The sequence below is a fragment of the Eublepharis macularius genome, chromosome 2 (assembly GCF_028583425.1).
Source record: "Eublepharis macularius isolate TG4126 chromosome 2, MPM_Emac_v1.0, whole genome shotgun sequence".
Classification (NCBI taxonomy): domain Eukaryota; kingdom Metazoa; phylum Chordata; class Lepidosauria; order Squamata; family Eublepharidae; genus Eublepharis; species Eublepharis macularius.
The window spans coordinates 77,034,535-77,058,814 of NC_072791.1; the positions used below are offsets into that span (position 1 = coordinate 77,034,535).

Genomic DNA, 24,280 nt, shown 5'->3' on the forward strand with positions numbered 1-24,280 from the left:
GGAAGAAAATGGGTACAGAGAGTTGCAAAGCCCCACAGTCTCAAGCGTTCTTCAGAGATTTTCACCCCTGTCTGGGGGTATTATACCTTGCATGTCATTAACAGAAATTACAATAAAAGTACGTTATTGGCTCAAAAGGTAACATCCCAAAATGTTTTCATTGGTCAGCTACAAGTAGGCTTGATCTTCTCACAGTTAGCAATGGTTTTCACCTCTGGTGTTAATAAAGTAACTATCCTGCAGATGCGTGCCATTCCAAAGGCTGGCAGTTTGTTTATACCCATCCATTAACACAATAGAAGTCCATTGTTACCCTTAAGACAATAAGAGTCCATTATTACCCTGTCCCATATGGAGACGTAAGAGGAAATTCAAAGTAAAACCAATACCCTAATTCTGAAGTTTAAACATACCTAATCTCTTGAGACTTGGCAGAGACCAGGCAGGATGGGCAAGTTGTTTTGTATCTCTTGAATGCGCTTTGGGCTTTACAGCCAGCCCAGGCCAAAATGCAAAGCTAGAGAGATGAACACAAAGGGCCTCTTTCTTGTGTCTGTTACAGAGAGTTAGGCCAATCCACAAGTATATTAAAGCAAAATTCTCTTATAGTTATGTTCCTTCTAATCTAGATTCTACATTGCATAAATGTCTCTCAGGTGTGCTGAGGGCTTCTGCTTACTACCAAACATTGGAGCAGTTCTGTGTGTCCTACAAAACTAAAGTAACTTAGAGGTTTATGAACTGAACACTTCACTGGTGTGAGGCACAAAACACTTGGTATGGTTCTTAAGTTGCTGGCTTGTATGAGAGATGTTGGTGTTATCAGATTAAAAGTTGTTACAGTAAGCTCTTTCTGAGGTTGGCACTCCTTCAAGTTAGGTGCTCTTATTTTCACGCACACACAGCATGACTTCTCCTATTCTGCAGACCTTAGGGTACTTCACTGAGTCAAACCCTTTCAAGATACTGGGCAGGCATTACAGTTATGCCCCAGCTATATCCCTGTTCCTGTGGCCGAAGGGGAGACTCCTTTCTACCCACTTCCTTGGCCCACTACAATTCCCAGATCTCTTGTGTCTACATAGAAGTTAGTGCTGTCCTTCCCACTTTAGTCCAAGTATGCTTCATGAACGTAATGATTCTTCCTTAAAGGGTACACCTTCTCATTCCTTCCTCACACAGAGGACTCTGGGTGATCCTCTCTGGTTAGAAGCCAGACTCCAACTCCCCTCACTCATCAGTTTACTCCATCAGCCCCTCCCTCTGGTAGCACCAACTGTCACCTCAACATTCCATCTCCAACTGCCATTTCAGGCTAGCCACAAAGGGGGGGGGGACATGTCAATCATCCTCCCCTCTTTAGTGTTCAGCAATCTCAACATTTGAAGCTGAGTCCATCACATGTCCCACCATTAGAGACCATTGCACTAGGAGTGGTTCTACAAGCCTCTCCAATGCAATGGGGTGAAACAAAAGTTATTAAAGATTAAACAGCATTAATGCTTATATCGTTCAAAACATTCTTGCATTATGACCAAATTTAGCCCCCCCCTCTCTCTCTCACACACACACACATTTACAAAGTTTGGTTTATCATAACCTTAGACATCCCAGTAATTTTATTTACAGAGAGCAACTGCTATCATCAGCATGTAGAAGACATTGTTCCAACCAGTAGGAGAGATGAGACCAGCTAACAAAGGCCCTAGAGTGACTCCTACTGAACCTGTTTCATGGATGATGGCTGTGGCAATGGAAAGTGCTCTTGTATTTCCCTGGAAACTTTTATGGGTACCCAAATCAGCTGAGACAGCTGTTGTGATCAGTGCATAAGGACCATTTATAAGAGCTCCACAGATGAGCAGTAAGACTATAGTGGCTTCAAGGCCCATTTTACTGACAGCAGGAAATACATATAGTGTGCATGCTGCAATCAATAGTATTATGTCACACGACTTCTGGCTTGGGATCCATGAAGGTCTAACGCAGCTCAAAACGCTGAGCTGACCATGCTGCTGTTTTGGAAGGCTGGAGGGGCACAAATTGCCCGCAGCCACCTGTTCTCAGGCGGAGAACAGGCAAGTACGCTCAAGAACCTGAGGGCGCGTTGATCTCTGGTGTGAGGGGGGTTCTACGCAACGAACTCCCACCAGCCCTTGAGGTCCCACCCGAAGAAAGGTTTGCTAAGATCTCTGCAGTGGCTCTGGAGTCATCTTTTGGCATAAGACCTACATGCCCAAGCTTCAGCAAAGCAACAAAGGGAACGGAATTGATCAGATAATAGAAGCAGCGATTACAACCCAAGAAAAACCTCTGAGAAGGTAAAGATTGCTATCTCTCAATACGCGACAGATTAGAACAAGAAATAAAGTACTAAAGAGGACTTAAAAACTGCAACAGATTGGTTATATAAAGGGGAAGATTCCGGCAAGAAAATATTTAAAAAGTGACATTGTAAAGTGAAGTTAAGCGCGGAAAATTGATTATTGTTTACATACCTGCTGTGGGGAAGAGATAGTGGACTGTGAGAAAGTTTAAACATCGCGAGAACTGCTGTGAAACGAAAGGAAACAGGAAGTACGTCAGAACCATAAAGAGGTTGGAGAGAAGCGGCTCTTTTTTAACAGCGGAAGTAGAAGATCGCCATTTTGGATAAGGGCAAGGTTGCGGCTTCAGTGAGGGCAGAAGTAGGCCATCTTTGAAGAAGGTAAGGGCGATGGCTTCAGCATAAAGCCATAGAGAAAAAACACCCGACATTTTGGACTACGCAAAACAGTTTTTGGCAAGAATAAATTTAATTTGGACTTTTAAAAGCAATAGAAAGTAATAAATCAGCGCCACGGATCTAAGGAAAAGGGCAGACTCGTGGGAGCGAAGCAAAGCCAGCCCCACGATGTCGAAGGAGTGGCAAGCGACGATGGAAAATCTGGATAAAAAAGTTTCTGAAGGAAATAAAGAGCTTAAAGACATGATCCAAGAGCTGGCGAAAGAGTTTAAGGATTTTAAAGAAACACTTAAATCGGAAGTGTCAGAATTGACAAAAAGCATGGACAAAATGCAAAATGATATGCAAGTTACACAGCACAGAGTCAACATAGTAGAGAATAAGGTTGACATTTTAGCAGACACGTAGAAAGTGGAGATGAGAGGAATGAAAGAGAGAATAGCCATGGCGGAATGTAAACAAATGGAAAAGCAACTTAGATTTCGTTCAATCCCGGAAACTGAGGAGAAGACAGCCCAAGAACAGATTACAGAGATATTGGCAGATTACCTGGGGAAAGAAGAGGAGGAAATTGCAGCTCTCCTAGACGTGACATTCAGAATTAACTCAAAATTTGCAGCCCAGAGGAAACTACCAAGGGATATGATTGTGCAATTTACCACCAGAAGCACAAGAGAGTTAATAGTGAGTAAACAATTCCAGGATCCATTAGAAGTCGATGGAAAAGTGGTGAGAATCATGAAGGAACTGCCCAGATCGGTATTAATGGAGCGGAAAAAATACAGAGAACTGGTTCAGATGTTAAAGGATTTGAAAATTAAATATAGATGGGAAATACCAGAAGGGCTGGCATTTGAATTTGGTGGGACAAGAAAAAACATTAGATCTGGAAGGGAGATGGAAACTTTCATTAGGGAAAATGAAAAAGACTTACCAAAAAGTACAAGAATTTGATCATGGAGTGTAAAATCATATCTTGGAATGTAAATGGACTAAATTCACCTTGTAAACGCAAGGCTATTTTCCACTGGCTTTTAAAACAAAAATGCAGTATAGTGTGTTTGCAAGAGACACATATTAAAAAACAAGATGTAAAATATTTGAAACTTGCAAAACTTGGAAAAGAATTTGCAGCTGCCTCTAAAAAGAAGAAGAGGGGAGTTGTACTGTATACAAAAGAGGAACTGCAGCCTAAATTAGTGCTAAGTGATGTGGAAGCAAGATATTTAGCAGTGGAAATAATCTGGAATTCAAAGAGGATATTGGTGATTGGAATATATGCGCCTAATGGTGCAAAGGAAATTTTTTTTAAAGATTTACAAATACAACTAGATGAGCTGTCCTATGATCAAATAATCCTGGCAGGTGACTTCAATGGAGTTACAAATTTGGAGGAAGATAAGAAATCTAAAACTTTACAAAAAAAAAAAGAGGACTATTGCCAAAGACGTTTTTTGCAATTAAGGAGCAGGAAAGTTTAGAGGATGTGTGGAGGAGACAGAATCCTAAAAATAGACAATATACATTTTACTCTGCAAGACATTTTACATTATCAAGAATTGACATGATCTGGGCCTCTAAAGATCTGGCGTTATGGACTAGAGATGTGGAAATAATGCCCAAAGTAGGCTCAGATCACAATCCAATTATGTGGAGATTTGGGGAAAATAATAAAAGAAGAGGATGGAGAATAAATGAAGACCTGTTACAGATGGAAGAAAACATTGCGTTGCTGCGAAGGGAGACCAAATTCTTTATACAATACAACTTGAATAAAGAGGTACCGACTAACAAGGTATGGGACACATATAAAGCTGTGATTAGGGGGACACTAATGGACTTGAATGCGAGAGTAAGGAGGAAGAGGGAGGAAAAGAGATCTGAAATTATGGAAAAAATTAAAGCCAAAGAAATGCAATTAAAAAAAAGACCAGGGAAAAAGAAAATATATCAGGATATTAAAATTTTGCAAGAACAATTGATGGCAATGAACAACAAAGAATTGGAGTGGAATTTAAAGAAGATGAACCAGAGGTCGTTTGAAGGGGCAAACAAACCTGGGAAATATCTGGCGTGGCAATTAAAAAAAAGAAAGGAAAAGAAAGTTATAAGCAAAATCCAAGAAGAGGATAAGTTACTTATGGATCAAGTTGCCATTAGCAGAGCCTTTTTAAAATTCTATGCAAAATTATACCAAAAAAAAGAAGTGAATAAAGAGTCAATAGCGGAATATTCGGAAAAGATGAAGCTCCCGACAATCTCTGAAGAATGGAAAGAGAAATTAAATGAGGAAGTGACAGAAGAAGAAATAAAAAAAGTTATACAATCAACGAAGTTAGGGAAGGCGCCAGGACCGGATGGACTAACAGCTAAGTTCTATAAAGTGATGGCTAGCGAGCTGGCACCTTTCTTGAAAGAGGTAATGAATGGAATTATGCAAGACCAGAAGATTCCCAACTCATGGAACGAAGCCAATATATAATTGATTCCAAAAGAGGGACAAGACTTGACTAACATTAAAAATTATCAGCCAATTTCGTTGTTGAACAATGACTATAAAATATTTGCAAAAGTGTTGGTGGAGAGGATAAAAGGATGGATGTCGGAATTCATCACAGAAGATCAGGCCGGATTTTTACCAAATAGACAAATTAAAGACAATTTAAGGACAGTAATAAACGCTATTGAATACTCTGACAAGCACTGTGACAAAGAGGTTGGTTTCTTCTTCGTAGACACGGAAAAAGCGTTTGACAATTTGAACTGGGACTTTATGTTTGCCACAATGGAAAAGCTGCAAATAGGGGAAAAGTTCATACAAGCGGTTAAAGAAATTTATAAAGACCAAAGTGCAGCGATTGTAGTGAATGATGATCTGACTAAAAAATTGAAAATAAGTAAAGGCACAAGACAGGGCTGCCCTTTGTCTCCATTGTTGTTTATCCTGATTCTGGAAATATTGATGATTCAAATACGAGAGGATGATGCAATCCGAGGTATAAAAATAAAAGAATTTTCCTACAAAATCAGAGCATTTGCGGATGATATAATGTTAATAGTAGAGGATCCAATTGAGAATATGCCAAAGGTAATAAAGAAAATAAAGGAATTTGGAGATTTGGCTGGATTCCATGTGAACAAAAAGAAGTCGAAGATACTATGTAAGAATATGACCAAACAAAAACAACAAGAACTGATGGAAATAACAGACTGTGAGGTAACAAATAAAGTAAAATATCTTGGAATTGAACTAACGGCGAAAAATATAGATCTATTTAAGAATAATTATGAGAAGTTATGGATACAAATAGAGAGAGATCTGATAAAATGGAACAAGTTGAATTTATCATGGCTGGGAAGAATTGCAGCAGTAAAAATGAATGTTTTACCACGTGTGATGTTTTTGTTGCAAACAATTCCAATCATCCGAGATTCCAAACAATTTGAAAAATGGCAAAGGAAAATATCAGACTTTGTCTGGGCAGGCAAGAAACCATGTGTGAAAATGAAAGTGCTGCAGGATGCGAAGGAAAGAGGTGGTTTGCAGCTGCCCAATATAAGACTATACTATGAAGCAATTTGTCTGACATGGCTAAAGGACTGGATAACGTTGAAAAACCGTAAATTGCTGGCCTTGGAAGGATACAAAAAAATATTTGGATGGCATGCGTACCTGTGGTACAATAAAGTAAAAGCAGATTCTATGTTTTTGCATCACTATATTCGAAGAAGCCTCTTCACAATCTGGAAAAAATATAAGGTTTATATGGAAGATGGAATTCCTTCATGGGTGGTACCATACGAAGTAATAGATCCGAGAACTATCGATAACGAGCAGCAATGTTTAACTTACAAGGAGATAACACAAATACAAGATTCAGGATTAAAAATAAAGTCAGAAGAAGAGTTGTCTCCTTGTTATGGATGGTTTCAATATAGACAGATCAGAGATCTTTACAATTCGGACTGTTTAAAAGGAGGAATAAGAATGGAAAATTCAGAAATAGAAGAAGCGATATTACAAGAAGATAAGAAAGAAATTTCAAGAATTTACAAAATTCTTCTAAAATGGTATACAGAGGATGAGATAGTGAAAGTACAGATGGTGAAGTGGGCAATAAACTTTCATAAAGAGATATCAATGGAGGCCTGGGAGCACTTGTGGAAAAATACATTGAGGATTTCAACTTGCATGAACATTAAAGAGAATGTATATAAAATGATATACAGATGGTATCTAACACCAAAGAAAATCGCACTAGGAAACATTAATATGTCAGATAAATGCTGGAAATGTAAGAAGCATGAATGATCATTGTACCATATGTGGTGGACTTGTGAAGTAGCTAAGCAATACTGGGGAGATATAATTGAAGTAATTAAGGAGATTTTACAAATCCAAATAAATAAGAACCCAGAATTGTTGCTACTAAAACTTGGGAATGGAAGATGTTCCAATGCAGTATAGAACATTGCTATTTTATATGATTACATCAGCAAGACTTTTGTACGCACAGAAATGGAAAGTACAAGAAGTGCCAACTGTAGAAGACTGGATTTACAAATTGCTGTACATGGCAGAGATGGATAAAATGACAAGAAAACTCAAAGATCTTGATCCAGGACAATTTATTGCAGATTGGGGGAAACTAAAACAATTCTTGGAAAAAAAGTGGGATGTGAAAGGAGAATTGTGGCAGTTTGAGACTTACTAAATTGAAGCATTTTATGTGGAAGAGAGAAGCAACTTTACCGTTAAGAATAATTTTAAGTATTTGACACTAAGCTAAAATTATAGTTAAGTATATGGTATGTAGAATATATAGTTAATTAATGGAAAGTAAGAGTGAGTTGTTAGTAAATTTAATACAGTATATATATAGAAAATTTAATATAGTATATATAGTATATATAATGAAATTTTAAATTTGCTTAGAGTAAGAAAGGTTAGATATAGATTTTTATGGTAAAATATATAAGATAAAGTTTGTTAAGTAATAAGAGGGGTTTAGGGTTGGAAAGCTGTTGGAAGTCAATAAGGAGGGGGGGAAAGGGTGGGGGTTAGATAAAATTAGATAAGATGGGAATGTAATCAATAAATGTAAACTATACTCACCTAATAAAATTTTTAGAAAAAAAAATAGTATTATGTCACACATTAAAGCTCATTTCTTTAGTTGGTATGATATGATACTTGCTACAATTCCAACCAAAATTCCATCAACGTCAAATAGTGTGGAGAGATCATTTTTTCTTTAGTGTTAAGGTTATCTACATTAGTTAACTACAGGGGAATTCATAAAAGGAAAAGGTGGCTGCCCAGTTCGGCAAATAGCAGGCACAAAGTGAATTCTACAACTCCAGGTATTCGTAAAGCCTCAGTGAAGCTTATAGCAGGGTGCCCATTTTCATAACCCTCACAGACTCCATTGCTCTGACTGAGTGGCTTTATACAGTGATCCCTGTCTGAGAGCAGATGCTGCATCTCTGACTCCTGAGATGTACTTGTCTTCTTAGTGCTAAAGTTTGGTTTCTGAAATTTGAATCTTTTTGATCCATTCATGTAATCTTTTGAATTATTGGTTAGCTTACTTGTACCGTTTACATCATTTGAATGTTCAATAAGAAACAGATAGCAGACTATTCCCATGACAGATAATGCCAAGTACTACAAAATGTAGGTAGATATCCAGTAGCCAGCTATTAAGGATCCCACAATATTCCCCACTGAAGTGTGAGAGTTCCATAATCCCATTATTAAGCATATCCTTCTTTTCTCTAACCAATTGCCAATGCACATTAAGACTGCATGTAGCAGCATGTGATTCTAGTTTGATGAGCTAAAGACCAAAAAGTGTCCCAAGTCATGCTGGAACCAATTCATTTGGCACTGAGCAGTAGCAAATAATGCAACACCTAGGAAGAATGGTATCAAAGATGTTCCAAAGTACCAGACAGTAAACCAGGTAGCAACATTCAATATAATATAAAAGAAAATCAGGAAAAAGAAGAGGATGTTGGGCTTCTGGAGTCCTGTCTTCTCAACAGGGGATCGCAGCTTCATAAAATCCTCTATTATCAATTGATTTGCTCAGAGTTAGGTTGATCTGGTGCCAGCTCCCCATTCAGCAATGGTTTTAAATTTTTGCTCACGTGATTACTGGAATGTCTTGCGTGGCATAGTGCCAGATCACCTGGGCTCCTCCCAGGTGCCACTTGTAGAAGTGGTTGACATGGTAGACTTTCCTATTGATCACCAACCAGCACTCCTCATAAGGCTGGATCCGAGCTGTGTGCAGCTCAACCTCTTCCCAAGTGAAGAAATGGTGGAGTCTGCTCCTGCCGCCACCCACAGCCTCCTTCTCCCTTACATGTGTGTCACAGTTCAGCTGTCGGGTAGTCATTCATACCAGGCCAGATCGTCCACCTGCTGTCTTTCCTCGGCCACACCACTCTCTGGTCTTATTGATGCCTATGTGTCTGGCCATGGGTATCTCATGGGCCAGCTGTAATACTTGCAGCTGGTACCATCTGGGAACCACCAATTGCTTTCTCTTTTCACAACCAAACATGTTCACCTCGTCGATGGTCTGTACAGCCTCTGTTCCAGGACTCTGAACACACAAGGGGTTTCTAAATTCAGTTTCTGGGTGCTTGCTTCTGCTTTCTCCCACAAGTCTCTCAGTGTCTCATCAGCTCTTTGCTCAGCTATGAATTCTTCAGCTTGAGGTCCCTGTGACAATGTATCAGCTTCACTAGTACTGTTCTCTGCTGGCATTGCCTGCTGCTCATTTTGGTAATGTCTGTTGCTCTGGAGCTTGAGGCCTAATTCTGGTAATTCTGTTTACATTTCTTACCGGTGCTGCCAGGTTGTTTCCTAATAGAATAGGTATGTCTAAGTCCCTCCATTCTCCCATAACCCAGTTTCCTTGGAAATCTTGGTATTGGATTGGGATTTCTGCTAAGGCTACTTTGAATTTATCAGTTTAGGGTTGCCAGGTCCCTTCACTCTCCCAGTGGGAGATTGGGATGCTGGCTCCTACCTCCTATTTCCCCCCCTTGTGCATGCACACAGCGCGTGTGTGCTCCTGGCTGGCGTGATGATGTCACTCCTGGGAAGTGACATTATCACATGGGTCAAGGGGGGGCTGGGGACTCTCCCACACTTGCCCAAAGGCTGAATTGATCCCAGTGGGGCCTGATTCGGCCAAAATGGGTCCACTGCAGGGAATGGCAAGTCTAGCTTACTCCAATTAGTCAGTTTGCTCCAACTGTCAACCCCTCCCTCTGGTAGCACCGTCACCTCAACTTTCCATCTCCAACTGCCATTTCAGGCTAGCCACAAAGGGGGGGACATCTCAATCATCCTTCCCTCTTTAGTGTCTGGTAATCCCAGCATTTGAAGCTGAGTCCTGAAATCAAAAAGGAGTACCCAATGGCACTTAAAATTTGTAAAACAAAAAAAAGGGAAGGAAGGAATGATTTATCAGCTCTTTGAGGCCACATCTCAGCCACTATTCCTTCCTTCTTTGCAGTCAAGCCTGCTCAGGCCGCAACCAGTGGGGAATAGTTGTCAGGCTACTGGACTAGCAAGTGGGCTCCTGGCTGCTCTGGCTGCTCCAAGGCCTGATATGCATTTGCCAAATATCAGGGCCTCTAGGCAGGCTGGAAAGTCTTCCCTTTCTTCCCTTTCTTCTTTTAATAAGTTAAATGGCTATTGGGAGAAGATACCAGAAATTCCAGGAGATAACTTTTAATTACTCCCATAATTCCTGGAATGTTTTTTTTTTAATTCAGATATAATTAAGCTAAGCCAAAATGGCTAATTTCAGGTATATTGTTGTCTTGGTTATATCCAGATGCACACTCCCATTCTTTATTTTGATTCTCATAGTCCCTTTACGCGAGACATCTCGGTGCATGTTCGTCAAGTGTAAAGAGATGCAATGTTAGCTGGGAAGCACAGTTTTAAATGACAGAGCCACGAAGATAGCTCCTCAAAGGGTTTGTTAATTTCATCTTCGCCTCCCCAAAGGCTCTGTCAATTCACCTCTCTGGTCTAAAACTGTGTGGGATCACAACCAGAGGGCAGCGAGGAATGGAAATTTACCAGAGCTGCATTGCAGAGCTGGCCTTGGACCTGGAGAAGTTATAATGGGCTAAAGTTTCCCTTCTGGCATTTCACAGTCCCTTCACACAGCTCTAGTGTATAGCAAAGCCTTAGCCCTACTGTCAGCTCTGTCTTTTTACACTACCCTTCCCAACTAACATTGCATCTTCTGACATATGTTCTTCACATGTCCAATGTCTCGTGTAGAAAGACTCTCAGATTTCCATCACAGCAATCTATTAACATTCAGACCAGCACAATTTGTGTGTGAAAACCTGCTCATAAACTGAGAAACAAACTTTCATCTTTCATCTTTAATACAGTGTGAGGAATCAAAACTGACTGTAGTAGAGAGCGCTGAGGATCACAATAAAAGTTAGAGCTTTATTAACTTCTCAGAGAACACTGGCAAGAGCTCAAGCCTAATACATTTCTAATAACTGTATGCTTAACAGGAGTGCTTGATTCCACATCCCACTTCTCCCCAGAAAGAGGGATGCTGCATGCTGGCGGGCTCTTCACTCTTGATAGATGGGGAGGAAAGTGCAAGACTGCCATCCAATGACCACGGAGACATGTTTGCTATGTAATTTGCAGACAAAATGATGTATATTTTACTTGTCTTTAGGGGTGAAAGTTTAAATGCATAGTCAGGCTCCATTCACATTATGAATGTATTCTAATTTGTGCATTTAACTGCTCAGGAAAATGGTCTGCTCATATAGGAAATGTAATGAATGTGATAGATACTTGTACAACTCTGAATTGGTTACTTTTGTGATTCAGACATGCTTCTAAGTGGAAATCCCTCTCTATACTAGGAAACAGAAATGGCTTTAAAAGGAGATCAGACAAATTCATAGATGATATGCCCATCAATCACTATTAGCCAGGATGACTGAAAGGAACCACCATGTTCAGAGGAAGTATACTTCCAAATACCAGTTGCTGGAGGGCAGACTTAACAGCAGGAACAAGTGTGGGCCTCCCTGCCCTGCTTGTAGGCCTTGGCCACTGTGGGGAAAAACAATGCACTGTGGGGGGGGGGGAGATGCAAGAACCACCAGCAGGGTTCTTATATTCTTGTGACATGCAGATGATTTCAGAAATTAGACTCATATGTTGCTAATACGGCTCCATTTTGGTTTCTCCTCTTCAGAACCAACTCCTTCTACGTATTACATGAAGCCAAGAAACAGGTCTTCTGGCCATTAGTTCCACAAAATACAGAGAGTAGAAGAAGTAGGACCATGCCGAATGTCATCTCATATATGAAGGAAAATAGCTGTTTGAGAAAGAAGCCAATCCTTGTCCAGTATCAAATAATTAATCAAGTCCTCCCATCAGTTAACTGGGGTGCCCTTAGTCACAGAAAGATCTGGAATGGAAAGAAATAGCTGTACTCACATTTGCATTTTCCACTAATAGGCCAGAGTGTCCCCATAAGGAAATTTAGATTATTTTGAATTGCCTGCCAAAGTCACATGTCATCTGTTAGAATAAGGTTGCTCCCAAATATGTTGGCTTGGATCCAGACTAAATTGGAAATTTCTGCCAATTCTCCCTTACTGGTCCACCCCTCATGTCACTTCTCAGGGTCTCCTGTTCCCCAAGGACAGGGTTTCATAGAGATCAATGGACTACTATGGGAGGAGGGAGGCAGGAAAATTCCATTCTGCCATTGGAAAATTTATTCTGGATCCAACCTATTATCTCCCAATCTAAGGACCTTTCCTCTTTTTCCTTACTTGGAAATATCCCTTACCCTTTCTGTCCAAAGAGAACAGGTGCCTGGCTCACCTCAGTTATTTCCTCCCTTCTGGAAAGGAAACATTCTTATGTTTTTGACTCATCCTATTATCCTATACCTGGGGCCAGAAGGTGTCCCCCAGTTAAGAGTTTACCCAAGACTATCATTGCCTTGTGAGTGTTAACAATCTGGTTCTGGGCAACCATCATTTATTTTCACTACTGTTTCCCTTTGGATTACCTTTTCTTGATCATTGGTTACCTAGACACTTGGACTCTTGACGGTGGCATTGGGACATGGATCTCCTGCATAGATAAGTAGCTTTATTCTCTTCTGCTTTATTCTCCTGTTCGTCCCTCTTGCTTCCTTCAATTGCTTAGTCCTCATGAGAAGAGTACTTGAAAAATTTGGCTGGTTTTAGTGGGTGGTCTAATGTTGTATATTATATTGAATCAAGACTTTACTTAGTAACTTTCAAATATACAAGGTTCAAAAATCATGCACACATTCAATACAGAACTAGGAGATAAAAAGGGTGGAAAGGGTACAGAGATGGTTGCATTAGCAGGAAGATCGTTGTTGGGCAATACGCACCTGTCTGATGAGAAGCAGAAATTCAGCAGTGAGGAGCAGGGTGCCTAGTGTAATGGCCTGCACTACACAAGGTAGGATGGGGTAGGAGCGCCTGCGGGGAGTTTGAGCATCTCCTTTATATAGCCAATTTCTGCCCCTAAGAACACAAGAGAAGGGCACAGTGTAGTAAATGACAGAAAACAAACAACAGACCTACCACGGTCGGGTCTAGATGACCCATAATATGAACAAGACACCATACAGCTGTTAAATAACATACATGTGCCAAAAATTTAAACAAAATATATCACATTTATCTAGAACAGCTAGGTGTTCATGCATTCAGTTTACAAGCAGCATATATATCAATACTAATCCACAATCAATACAATGAATCAATGACAGATGAGAGCATCATTTTTCAAGTGGCAAATGCCACAAATGTAAACTGCACAGAACCTATGGCGGCCCTATGAATGAAAGACCTCCAAAATGTTCTATCATTAACAAACTTGTTCTGATCCTGCAAACTGGAGGATGTGGCTTCTTTTATTGAGTCAAGCCATCTCGTTTTAGGTCCTCCTCTTTTCCTGCTGCCATCCACTTTTCCTAGCGTTATTGACTTTTCTGTCTTGTCTTCTCATGATGTGACCAAAGTATGATAGCCTTAGTTTTGTCATTTTAGCATCTAGGAAGAATTCAGGCTTGATTTGATCTAGTACCCACTTATTTGTCTTTTTTGCTGTCCATGGTATCCGCAAAACTCTCCTCCAGCACCACATTTCAAATGAATCAATTTTCTTCCTGTCAGCTTTCTTCACTCTACAACTTTCACATCCATACATGGCAATGGGGAATACCATAGTTTGGATTATCTTGATCTTGGTTCCCAGAGAGACATCTTTATCTTGAAGAATCTTTTCTAGCTCCCTCACAGCTGCTCTTCCAAGTCTCAATCTTCTGATTTCTTCATTGCAGTCTCCCTTTTGGTTGATGATTGAGCCAAGGAATAAAAAATCTTGAGCAATTTCAATTTCCTCATTGTCAACTTTAAAATTGGGTAATTTTCAGTAGTCATTACTTTTTTCTTCTTGAGCTGTAATCCTGCTTTGGTGCTTTCTCCTTTAACTTTCATCAGTAGTCGTTTCAAGTCTTCACTATTTTCTGCCTGTAACGTGGTGTCATCTGCACATCTGAAACTGTTAATGTTCCTTCCACCAATTCTCACTCCACCTTTTTCTAGATCTAATCCAGCTTTCCTTATGCAAATCAGCATTCTGCTGGTTCGAATTCCACTACTGCCATGTGCTCAGTATGTGGCCTTGGGTAAGCCACTCCTCTCAGCCCCAGCTCCCCAGATTTATTGTGGAGATACTAATAACACTAACTTATTCACTCCTCTGGGTGAGGCACTAATCTGTCTAGAAGAGTAGTATATAAGCACAGTTATTATATATCAAGCATATAGTTCTTCAGTGTATTGTTTGCATCTTTCTTTTATTTTGTCCTGATCAGATACTGTATTTCTGTGTTGATCTTTCAGCATCCCAAGTTATGGCTTGAATTTCTTTTTGATTTCTTGAATATTCTGGAACACATCTCTTATTCTTCCTTCTTTTTTTTTTGTCTTTCATTGTACTGGTTGTATTTCATTGTACTGGTCATTATAATAGATTTTCTTGTCTCTGCGTGCCAGTTGCTGAAAAGCTGCATTTAGAATTTTGACCCTATTTCTGTCACTTTTTGTTTTTGCTTCTCATCTATCTTGAGCAATTTTAAAAGTTTCAATTTAGGCTTCTCTTTTCTTTTGGCTACAGGAATAGTCTTTGCACATTCTTCCTTGATAATATCTCTGATTTCAGCCCATAATTTTTCTGGCTCCTGATCAATTAAACGTAGTATTGCAAATCTGTTCCTTACCTGGTCTTTAAATTCTTCAGGAATATTATTTAGATTGTATTTTGGCACTATGATTCTTTTAGAGTCTCTCTTCAGCTTTATTCTAATTTTTGATATTAGCAACTCATGATCTGTATCACAATCAGCTCCTGGTCTTGTTTTAGCAGAGAGAATAGAGCTTTTCCATCTTCTGCTTCCAATTATGTAATCTATTTGGTTCCTGTATCGATCACCCAGTGATTTCCATGTATACAATCGTCTTTTTGGTTATCTGAAGCATGTATTAGCAACGAACAGGTTGTTGGCTTTACAAAATTCTATGAGTCACTCTCCTGCTTCATTTCATGATCCTAGTTCAAATTTTCCAACTATGTTTGATTCTGCTTTATCTTCTACTTTTGCATTCCAGTCTCCTATGATTATCGGCATATCTTGTTTAGGTGTACGATCAACTTCTTCTTGGACGCTTGCATAAAAGTTTTCCATTTCTTCCTCATCATCTGTAGTTGGAGCATAAACCTGAATAATGGTTATGTTAACAGGCTTTCCCTGAAGTCTGATGATATTACTTGGTCAGACTTTGTGTTGTAGCTCTTGATTGCTTGTGCTATGTCTCCCCTCACTATTAGAGCAACGCCATTTCTTTTGAGTTCATTTCTGAAGTAAAACACTGTGTGGCTTTCTGACTGAAAATGTCCTGAGTCATTCCTCATTACTTTACTCACACCCAGGACTGCAATGTTTAAACATTCCATTTCTTGTTATACAATTTCTAGCTTACCTGGCTTCATACTTCTCACGTTCCATGTTCCGATTATGTCTGTCACACAGCTTTGGACATTCCTTTTGCATTTATTCACGTCCGCAACTGGACGTCCTTTCAGCTTTAATCGATTCCCATCATTAAGAATAGCACCATTCGTATTTGTTCTCAGCTCTTCCCTAGTAGCCAATTGAGTGCCATCTGACCTAGGGTCCTATATCTTTTTTCAGCACTATATCTTTTTCATTTTGGATTGTCTCATCATAGGATTTTCAAGGTAAGAGATTAGCAGAAGTGGTTTACCATTGTCTTCTTCTGCTGCACAATACTAATCAGGGTTAGTTGAAGTGGCACTGCCATTGTTTGTGAAAGATCCTCTACCAGTGTCACCTTCCACTACTGCTGCTGCTAAGTAGCTAACTTTCAAGAATTCCTTCACTCCCATCACCATTGGAACATTCCATTATCTTCTGCTGATGTGACCATTGATTCCTGAAGGGGGTGGATGCATCTTAGTCTGGTGTCTCAGCTTTGACCATTCTGCCTTGAGTGACTCTTCCAGGAGTTTAGACTCTTGATCAAGCCTGTGTTCCTGACAGTGTTGCTCTCAGCTTCACTTACACATTCAAACCCCCTTACTGAGTTAAGGTGTGCATCCAAGAGGGAGAGAGATCTTTGGTTCAGGAGCCATTATCTGTAAACAAGAAGGTGACATAATCTAGTCTGCCCTGCACATGTTTAGCCTTAGTAACAAGTTTAGATCAATCATCATCTGACAGGGTTGAACCAATAAGCATTTGCCAAGTTTTGCTTACCGTATAAGGAAATGTTTCTTTATTTGCCATATTATTGGTTAGTAAAAGACTTGGAACTCAATGTCTATAGAAGCCAGTGTGCCTTGCTTCTTGGGGTTCTTTAACTTAGGTTCTTGGTCCCATGCACGTTAATTTTTTTTATTTTTATATGTGTTCTGTTCTATCACATAGTGCTTGTTTCCAGGTTCAATCAGTATAATAAACTTGCCGTGCTGTTGCTGCTGCTTAAGTGGGTAGTGATTGTTTCCAGGTTCAATCACTAGGGATAACCCGGCATGTCAAAAATTTCCATCACAGGGAAAAAATCCAAAAGCATCCTAATTTTGCCCATGCTTCAAAAAAGGTATCAAGTCTGATTTCCTCAATCAATCACCCATTTCCAACATTATCAAGTTAGGGAAGGCTATAGAGCTTCAGGCCTACTTGGATACCAATCGATTATCTGGACTTCTGTTAGTCTGCGTGTTGCTATGCATATAGCACTGACACTGTATTTGAGACATTGTCTGTTATCTCTTTCTCAATATTAATGGTACAATTTCATTGTATTGATTGAGAGCTTCTGGTGGTCCTTGATGCCACTGATTTCAGAGTGTTATAACACAGCTGAGAGACTTGGCAGAGTCATGCACAGGGCTGTTTTTGAGGAGGTTCCAAAGGGCAGAGAAAGTTAATTGTTCAGCTGTGCTTGTGGGAAGCTACTCTTTTCTTTCCCAGTGGCTCAGCTGAAAATGAGCTAAACATTGTGAACAAAACTTGCATTGCTGTTCTCTCTTAGGTTGTTTGTGGCAGCCTGGACAATTGGGGCAGATGTACAGGGCTGTTCCTGATTTAGAAATAAACAAAATTGAAATTATGGCTGCTCTATTTTTTTAAATGGGGGCACAAAAAATCTCAGAATACATTTCTGTTATAAATCTCAAGCCAAGCTTGGAGCTGAACAGCAGCACAATGGGGGAAAGCATACATTACAAGAGAAATTAGCATGAATATGTTCCATCAGTGCTGACACTATGCATTCAGTGAAGTTCCTAAACCATCTCTCCATATATTAAATACGCTCAGGTCCCATTGCCAATACTCCTCATTTCTCTGGGTCCAAAATAAAAGGGATTAAAACTTACAATTAAGACACCAGAGGAAGGAGTGCTCGGTAATGTTAGTGCAAATTAGTTCAATCACACAGAGTTGCTCGGTTCTGTTTACTGGTTAGGGATCTCTGTTTGGTTTAATCTGATTAGGGAGGAAAATCATTTCCCTGAGACAAAACTAATATAACAGCAGGATGAGCTGCAAATATAAAATATAAGTGTGTGTGTGGGGGGGAACAGGTGAGAATACAGTCACATCCAACAAAATAGCAGAAATGCCACCTTTGTTCCTAATAATGGTGAGGAGTCTTTGTGTATGCAGAAAACCTTGGGAAATGGAATTTGTCATGCACAATGACAAACCAAAGGCTCTCAGAATCCTTTGAGAAATCATGACAACGGTTTCTTTGTTCAACCTTTTGCCATTTAGAGTCAGGGGAAAGAGTATTTGCTGAAATGTCTTTATTCTAACAGGCTTTATCCCTTTCATTTTTTACAAAGGAAAAATATATATAACAACATGTGATTGTTATAGCAGCAGTCTCTTAGAATCTGCCAATAAGATATCCTAAATTTTGCAACAAGAAAGTGGTTGCAAAATTTAGAAAGTTAGAAGTCCGTTTATGGCCCTGGGATAGGGACCTTCCCTTTAAAAGGAGAATGTTCGTCACTTTGGGAAAAAAAGATCCCCTTTACAGAACCTGTTTAGTAACTGCTTGTCTGAGTTTATATGACCCTCTTGCATCTTTACAGTGCAATCCTAAACAGAGTCACTCCAGCCTAAGCCCACTGAAACCAATGGACTTACACTAGAGTTACTCTGTTTAGGATTGCCCTGTTTGTGTTAAAAAATGAATGTCTAAGACAATTTTTCTTCTGTTGTGAGATAACATAAAATTATGCGGTTCGAAACATGAATAGGGGAGTAGGGAATCTCTTTGGTGCATAAAGGCCAAACTTCATATGTTCAAACCAACTCTTATGTTTTATTCAGAAAGCTCTAGCAAGTCTGTAGAAATACTGGTGTACTGGTACTGTTTGTAATCCATCTTTCACAGGAGACAGGCTTCTAGGGGTGTACCTAACAACATTCTTGAATTGAAAATATACACAGAAATCACTGTTTCAGATCATAACCTTGATTTTCCGTAACAGTAGCACAAATTCAAAATGTTTGGGAATTACGAAAAAACCCACCCAATAATCCATTTTCCCCCCAGTAATACAGCATGTGCTGATATTTTTCATTAATTCTACTGAATTCCTGAGAAATGGCATTTCTCTCTTCTAATCAGATTCTTGCAAGGGGAAGCTCCCATCCAATTAGCTTGCAAAGCACACTTCCAGCCAATCACCTATGCAGGCAAGCTTCAAAGAGGTGTGTTTGAAAGCCTGGGGACACCATTGAATTGGAATCATTAGTCCAATTTGCTTGAAACTTGGAGGTTCTTTACTAGACAGGCAGTTCTTACATCACTGCAATTGTGGTGTCATTTGGTTGGAAAACAACCAGTCCAGAAGCCCCTCCAAAATCCCCAATAGGGAACAATGGAAGTGCAGTTATGAGAGCGGAGGCCCATAGAACTGAAACCCTTGGTCCAATTCACTTGACTAGACAAGCAGTTCTCACTCTTCGGGTGTCATGTGTTTGGAAAACAACAGCTCCTGCCTCCCCCAAAGTCCCCCATAGGGAATAATTGCAGACTGATTCTGCAGTTGCAGACTGATTCTGCAAAGGAAGTCTCCCTTACTTCGTGAAAGAAACAAACAACAGAACACATCAAGGAAGAATGGCAAATGCTGAGTTTTCAGCAGGAAAGTTAAAAAAAATATTATCAGTCACCCCTAGACAAAAGTGACATGGCCAATTATCATCCAGTCTCGAATCCACCCTTTCTGCACAGTGATTTAGAGAATAGTAGTTGACCAACTTCAGGTCTTCTTGCATAACTCTGGTACTTTGGACTTTTTCCAGTTTGGATTCAGGAATGTACCTTGGACTGGTTTAAATCATTTTTCATGGAATGGACTCAAAGGGTTGCTGTTGGAGACTAGCTATCTCCAGACTGGGAATTATCTTGTGGAGTTCCACAGGGAACAATCTTATACCCCATGTTATTCAACCTCTATGTAAAGCCTTTAGGATAACGCATGTGTAGCTATGGAATTGGTTTCCATCAATATGTAGATGACACCCATCTCTATATCTCACTTTCCAAATTACCACAGGATACAGTAGAAATCTTGGGTCACTGCTGGACAGCTGTGGTAAAATGGCTAAAAGTAAACAAAATGAAACTTAAACTAAACAAGACAGAAGTGATGCTGGTGGGGAAGGCAGAGATCTTGATGAAGATTGTATTTCCCTCTTTCGATGGAATTTGTCTGACCCTCGCAGACTCAGTTGAGAGCCTAGAGATTATATTAGATCCAGTGCTACTGCTAGAAAAGCAAGTTATGGCAGCTGCAAAAAAGAACTTTCTACAACCTCAATGTAGCTTGGAAAATGGCCCTCTACATTGACACAGCTGATTTGACCACCTGAATCCATGCCATGGTAACTGTAATGCTCTGTACATAGGTTTCCCCTCTAAGTTAACTTGGAGATTCCAGTTGGGGCAGAATGCTGCAGCTTGACTATTATCATGACATAGGAAGAACATGAATATCCATCCAATTCTGCAGTCACTCCATTGGCTACCTATCAGCACCAGGGTCAAGTCAATGTATTGGCTATCATAAACAAAGCTCTTCAGGACCTTTGTCCATCTTATATATGGAACTGCCTCTTTCCATATGTTCCATCACAACAACTTTGCAGATGCCACCTTGCATACAGGCAAAATCAACAGCTGCCCATACACATGTGTTCTCTGAGATGGCTCCTATCTCATGGAACGTTTTACCTGCAAAGGTTAGGAAAGCTCCCATTCTCCTGGCTTTCCACAAACAATACAAAAGTGAATTATTTAAAAGGGCATTTTACTTAGGTTAGGAGGGCTGATCTGTAAGGAAGTGATCTCAGAGCCAAACTACAAGTGACGTCTTACACAGGTTGGACACTAGTCGGCTTCCCTCAAGTTTTGATGGGAAATGTAGGCGCCCTGGTTTTACAGCTTGGCTCTCCATTACAGCTGCAAGACCAGGATGCCTACATTTCCCATCAAAACTTGAGGGAAGCCGACTAGTGTCCAACCTGTGTAAGATGTCACTTTTAGTTTGGCTCTCAGAGAGATGCATAAGTAAAGGGATAGGGGCTATATACTTTACTACAATGTATTGTCTGTTGCTGTAAGTATGATCCTAACGATAGTTTCTATATTGTTTAATATGTCAGTCTTCTAATTGCTTATACTCTGTATTACTTCAGCTCTGTATCGGATTTTTGCTAGTTTAAATCTTTGCAAATTGCTTTAATACATCTATTATATTGTTTATTGAAATGTCTTCGAAATGGACTGTACTGACTCACACTGTGTAATCCTCCTGGAGTCCCAGTGAGAAAAGCAGTCTATAAATAATGTAAATAATTAAATAAATGACTAATAAATAAAGTCACAGTAAGGAACAGCTTCCATGGTAATTTTAAATAAAAGTAAGTTCCATTCCTCATAATATTTACTCCACTGCTTTTAGATACTTGCTTGGCTTAAATTTGGAAGTTAACGCTTTGAACTTTTGAGATTGTTGAACAATTTGGTATATCCTGGCTGTTTTCCATGACCACTAAATACAGTGAAGAAAATATGTTAAGATGTATGAACAACAGAACACAGCTCTCTAGGTGAAAAACAAACAAACTTGTAGTTATGGGTGTGTGCCAAGAAAGTTTCTGTTTCAGTTCCAGGGGTTCTGGAATAAATCTATTCCATCACTAGTTTGTTCCAGCCAAGCCAGTGCCAGCTCAGAACCGATCCATTGTTTGTTTGTTTGTTTGTTGCATTTTGGTCTGTTGCATCACGTTGGACACAAATGTACAAATGCACATTGTTCTTTTCAGTGTGTGTGTGTGGAAAAACTAGGCTCTGGAGCAGCTGTTTTCATGCTTAAACAAAAACAGCATCAACCATTAATCGCCCACAGTCTAAACTATTGATCCACTGAGTTTTTACTCAAGCACAATAACACACACACAATGGACCCATAGAAGGTGACTGTTGGTGGGTGGAGTAGCTGGAAGGCAGAATGATTGATTGAATTCTTCCCCCCTCTGCCCAAACAGATCTAAGTTTTCCTTTTGCTGTGGGGTCAGGCAGGATTGTTTTTGAAAGGGGGGTATAAGTAGACATTTGCAAATTGACTCAGAAAAAGAGAGAGCCCTGAAAGATTATGGAAGTAATCTTAAACAGGTCAACTCAGATGTAAGTCCCATGTTATTCAATAGTGCTTACTCCCAGGGAAGTCTCTTTAGAATTGCAACATATGATTGCAGTTTTACAGGGCTTTTATCAAGTTTGTTTGATTGAACAGACCACCACTATCCAACATGCAGGTCTACTCAGATGTAAGTCCCAATAGTGCATACTCCCCGGTAAGTCTCTTTTGTATTGCAGTTTATGATTGAAGGCTCCCTTCCAAACATTTTCAAAGCTGATAGGAGGGGAGGGGAGGGGAGGAGGTCCCCCTTTGCAAGGACTGGATTGGCAGGGAGGAAAAGAATGCCATTTTCCAGGTAGCTACAGTGTGTGGGGTAGGAACATGCACTCACACTGCACCCATTGTTCTCATTCCCCATTCCAGACAACAGAGTTTATTTATTTATTTCTATTCCGCCCTCCCCACAAAGGGCAGAATATGTTAATTAATAACATAAGGTCTCTCTCCCTTTGGGATCTTATTGGTGCTGTTCAAGAAAACAAGTGAGCCCACTGCTTCCCTGCTGCTGGAAGATACAAATTGAAATGAAACACAAAAACTTTTTGGCGAGAGAGACTCGTTACAATTTAGTTTCCCAGATTTGGTTCAGCATTTGGTTCAACGAGCCAAACCAGTGAGTTCTGTGTGTAATTTCGGCTCATTTTTTCCATTATGCACACCCCTACTTGGAGTGTATTGAGACTGGTTTTTTTTTAAATCAGGCTTCTAGTCTGCTTGGTACTCTTACAGCAGGGAAAGTGTGGGCATGCTTGTCTCCCTGTTGATCTATATAGTGCTGATGGGGCATATGAAATCTGATAGAGAGTTCACTGAGCTATTTCACTCATGTCACTTAATTATAATTGTCTACTTGGGCTTTTCCTAATAAATTTGCTCCCCTTAGCCTTCGATTTCAAGGCTGTTATTCAAATAATAATGAATAGAACTTAATACTCTCTTGAGATCATGTGACCCTCCTTGAAGTAAAGCTGCAGAAGGGCATCCTAGACAGAGTTTCTCATCCTTGCAAGAAGAAGAAAAGGCAAGTCACTGTGCTGACAGTTTGCAATCAATCTAAAAAAAAAACCCATCAACAAGCTGAACCAGTCCTATCAGAGGGGTTCACACAGCAGTGGGCATGAATTCTATGAAGTTCACGACAGCTATCAGTAAAAGGGATAATGCCACATGTCACTTATATATTAAGACAGTCCTGAGCAGTTGCTCTATCATTGCCCCAGCATTAGTTTCTTTCAAATAATGGGAAAGCAGTAGGATAACAGCTTGCAAGAAAAACAAATTATGGCCAGGGGCAATGTCATTTCTGTCATAACTGAAAACACCATCATATCTATGCCTTGGAAAATGGGGCAGAGTATGCATGCAGGTTTTGTTTTGGTTTTTTAACACTGAAATGAGGCCATTCTGACTATAATATATGTGCTGGAACAGGAATCACGAGTTCCAAAAATGAAAGTTCTCTGCACAAGTAGCATATTAAAGATGAGAAGAATATGTGGTTTAATTATGCCAATAATCAAGATAAAATAGATAGGCTGATCACCTACATATACAAAGACCTAATCTTCATGGAGATAAATAGTCATGTTGGTACTGGCCCTGAAAGACCACATACTAAAACACAGGAGCCTCATGTTTCAGTTAAAGAGGGAAATTTTTAAATTTGACATTCTACTGTAGAATATTGCTACATAATATATCGTGTTCATGGCCTTGTTTCTTTTTTCCCTTGATTTCATTTCAGGAGGCTAAAACAGGATATTTCCCTTGAGTTTTGAAGTCCCTCTATGAAAACCTGAGAGTGTGCCTATGAGAAAGATGAATCAGTTCATACATACTGCCTCCACTGTGAAATTCAGTATAGAATCTCTACAGGCAATAGGACAAACTCTAGAGCTTGCATTCTGGTCGCTGTACACAGAATGTTGAGTAGGAACTTAGAACAGTGCACATACATACATGCCCAAGCACATCCAATATATGGTCCAGTCTCTCAATTTGTTTTCATGGCAGGTGGATCACATGGGCAAAGTCAACTTGTATGAAGGTATCCATGCAGGCAACATTCATACATAATTCGTTGTGTGCAGTGTGAGCCCCCGGAGGCTTGCTCTGAAATCACATGGCAAGGCATGCAAAAACACAAGGACATGGAGTGAATTAGCCATTAAAGAAAG

At 39.8% G+C, this 24,280-nt stretch overlaps 1 pseudogene; it reads right to left on the bottom strand.

The window, feature by feature from the left end:
• Positions 1–1,619: 1,619 nt before the first annotated feature.
• LOC129323418 (glucose-6-phosphate exchanger SLC37A1-like) lies at positions 1,620–8,525 on the bottom strand (annotated as a pseudogene).
• Positions 8,526–24,280: the final 15,755 nt, after the last annotated feature.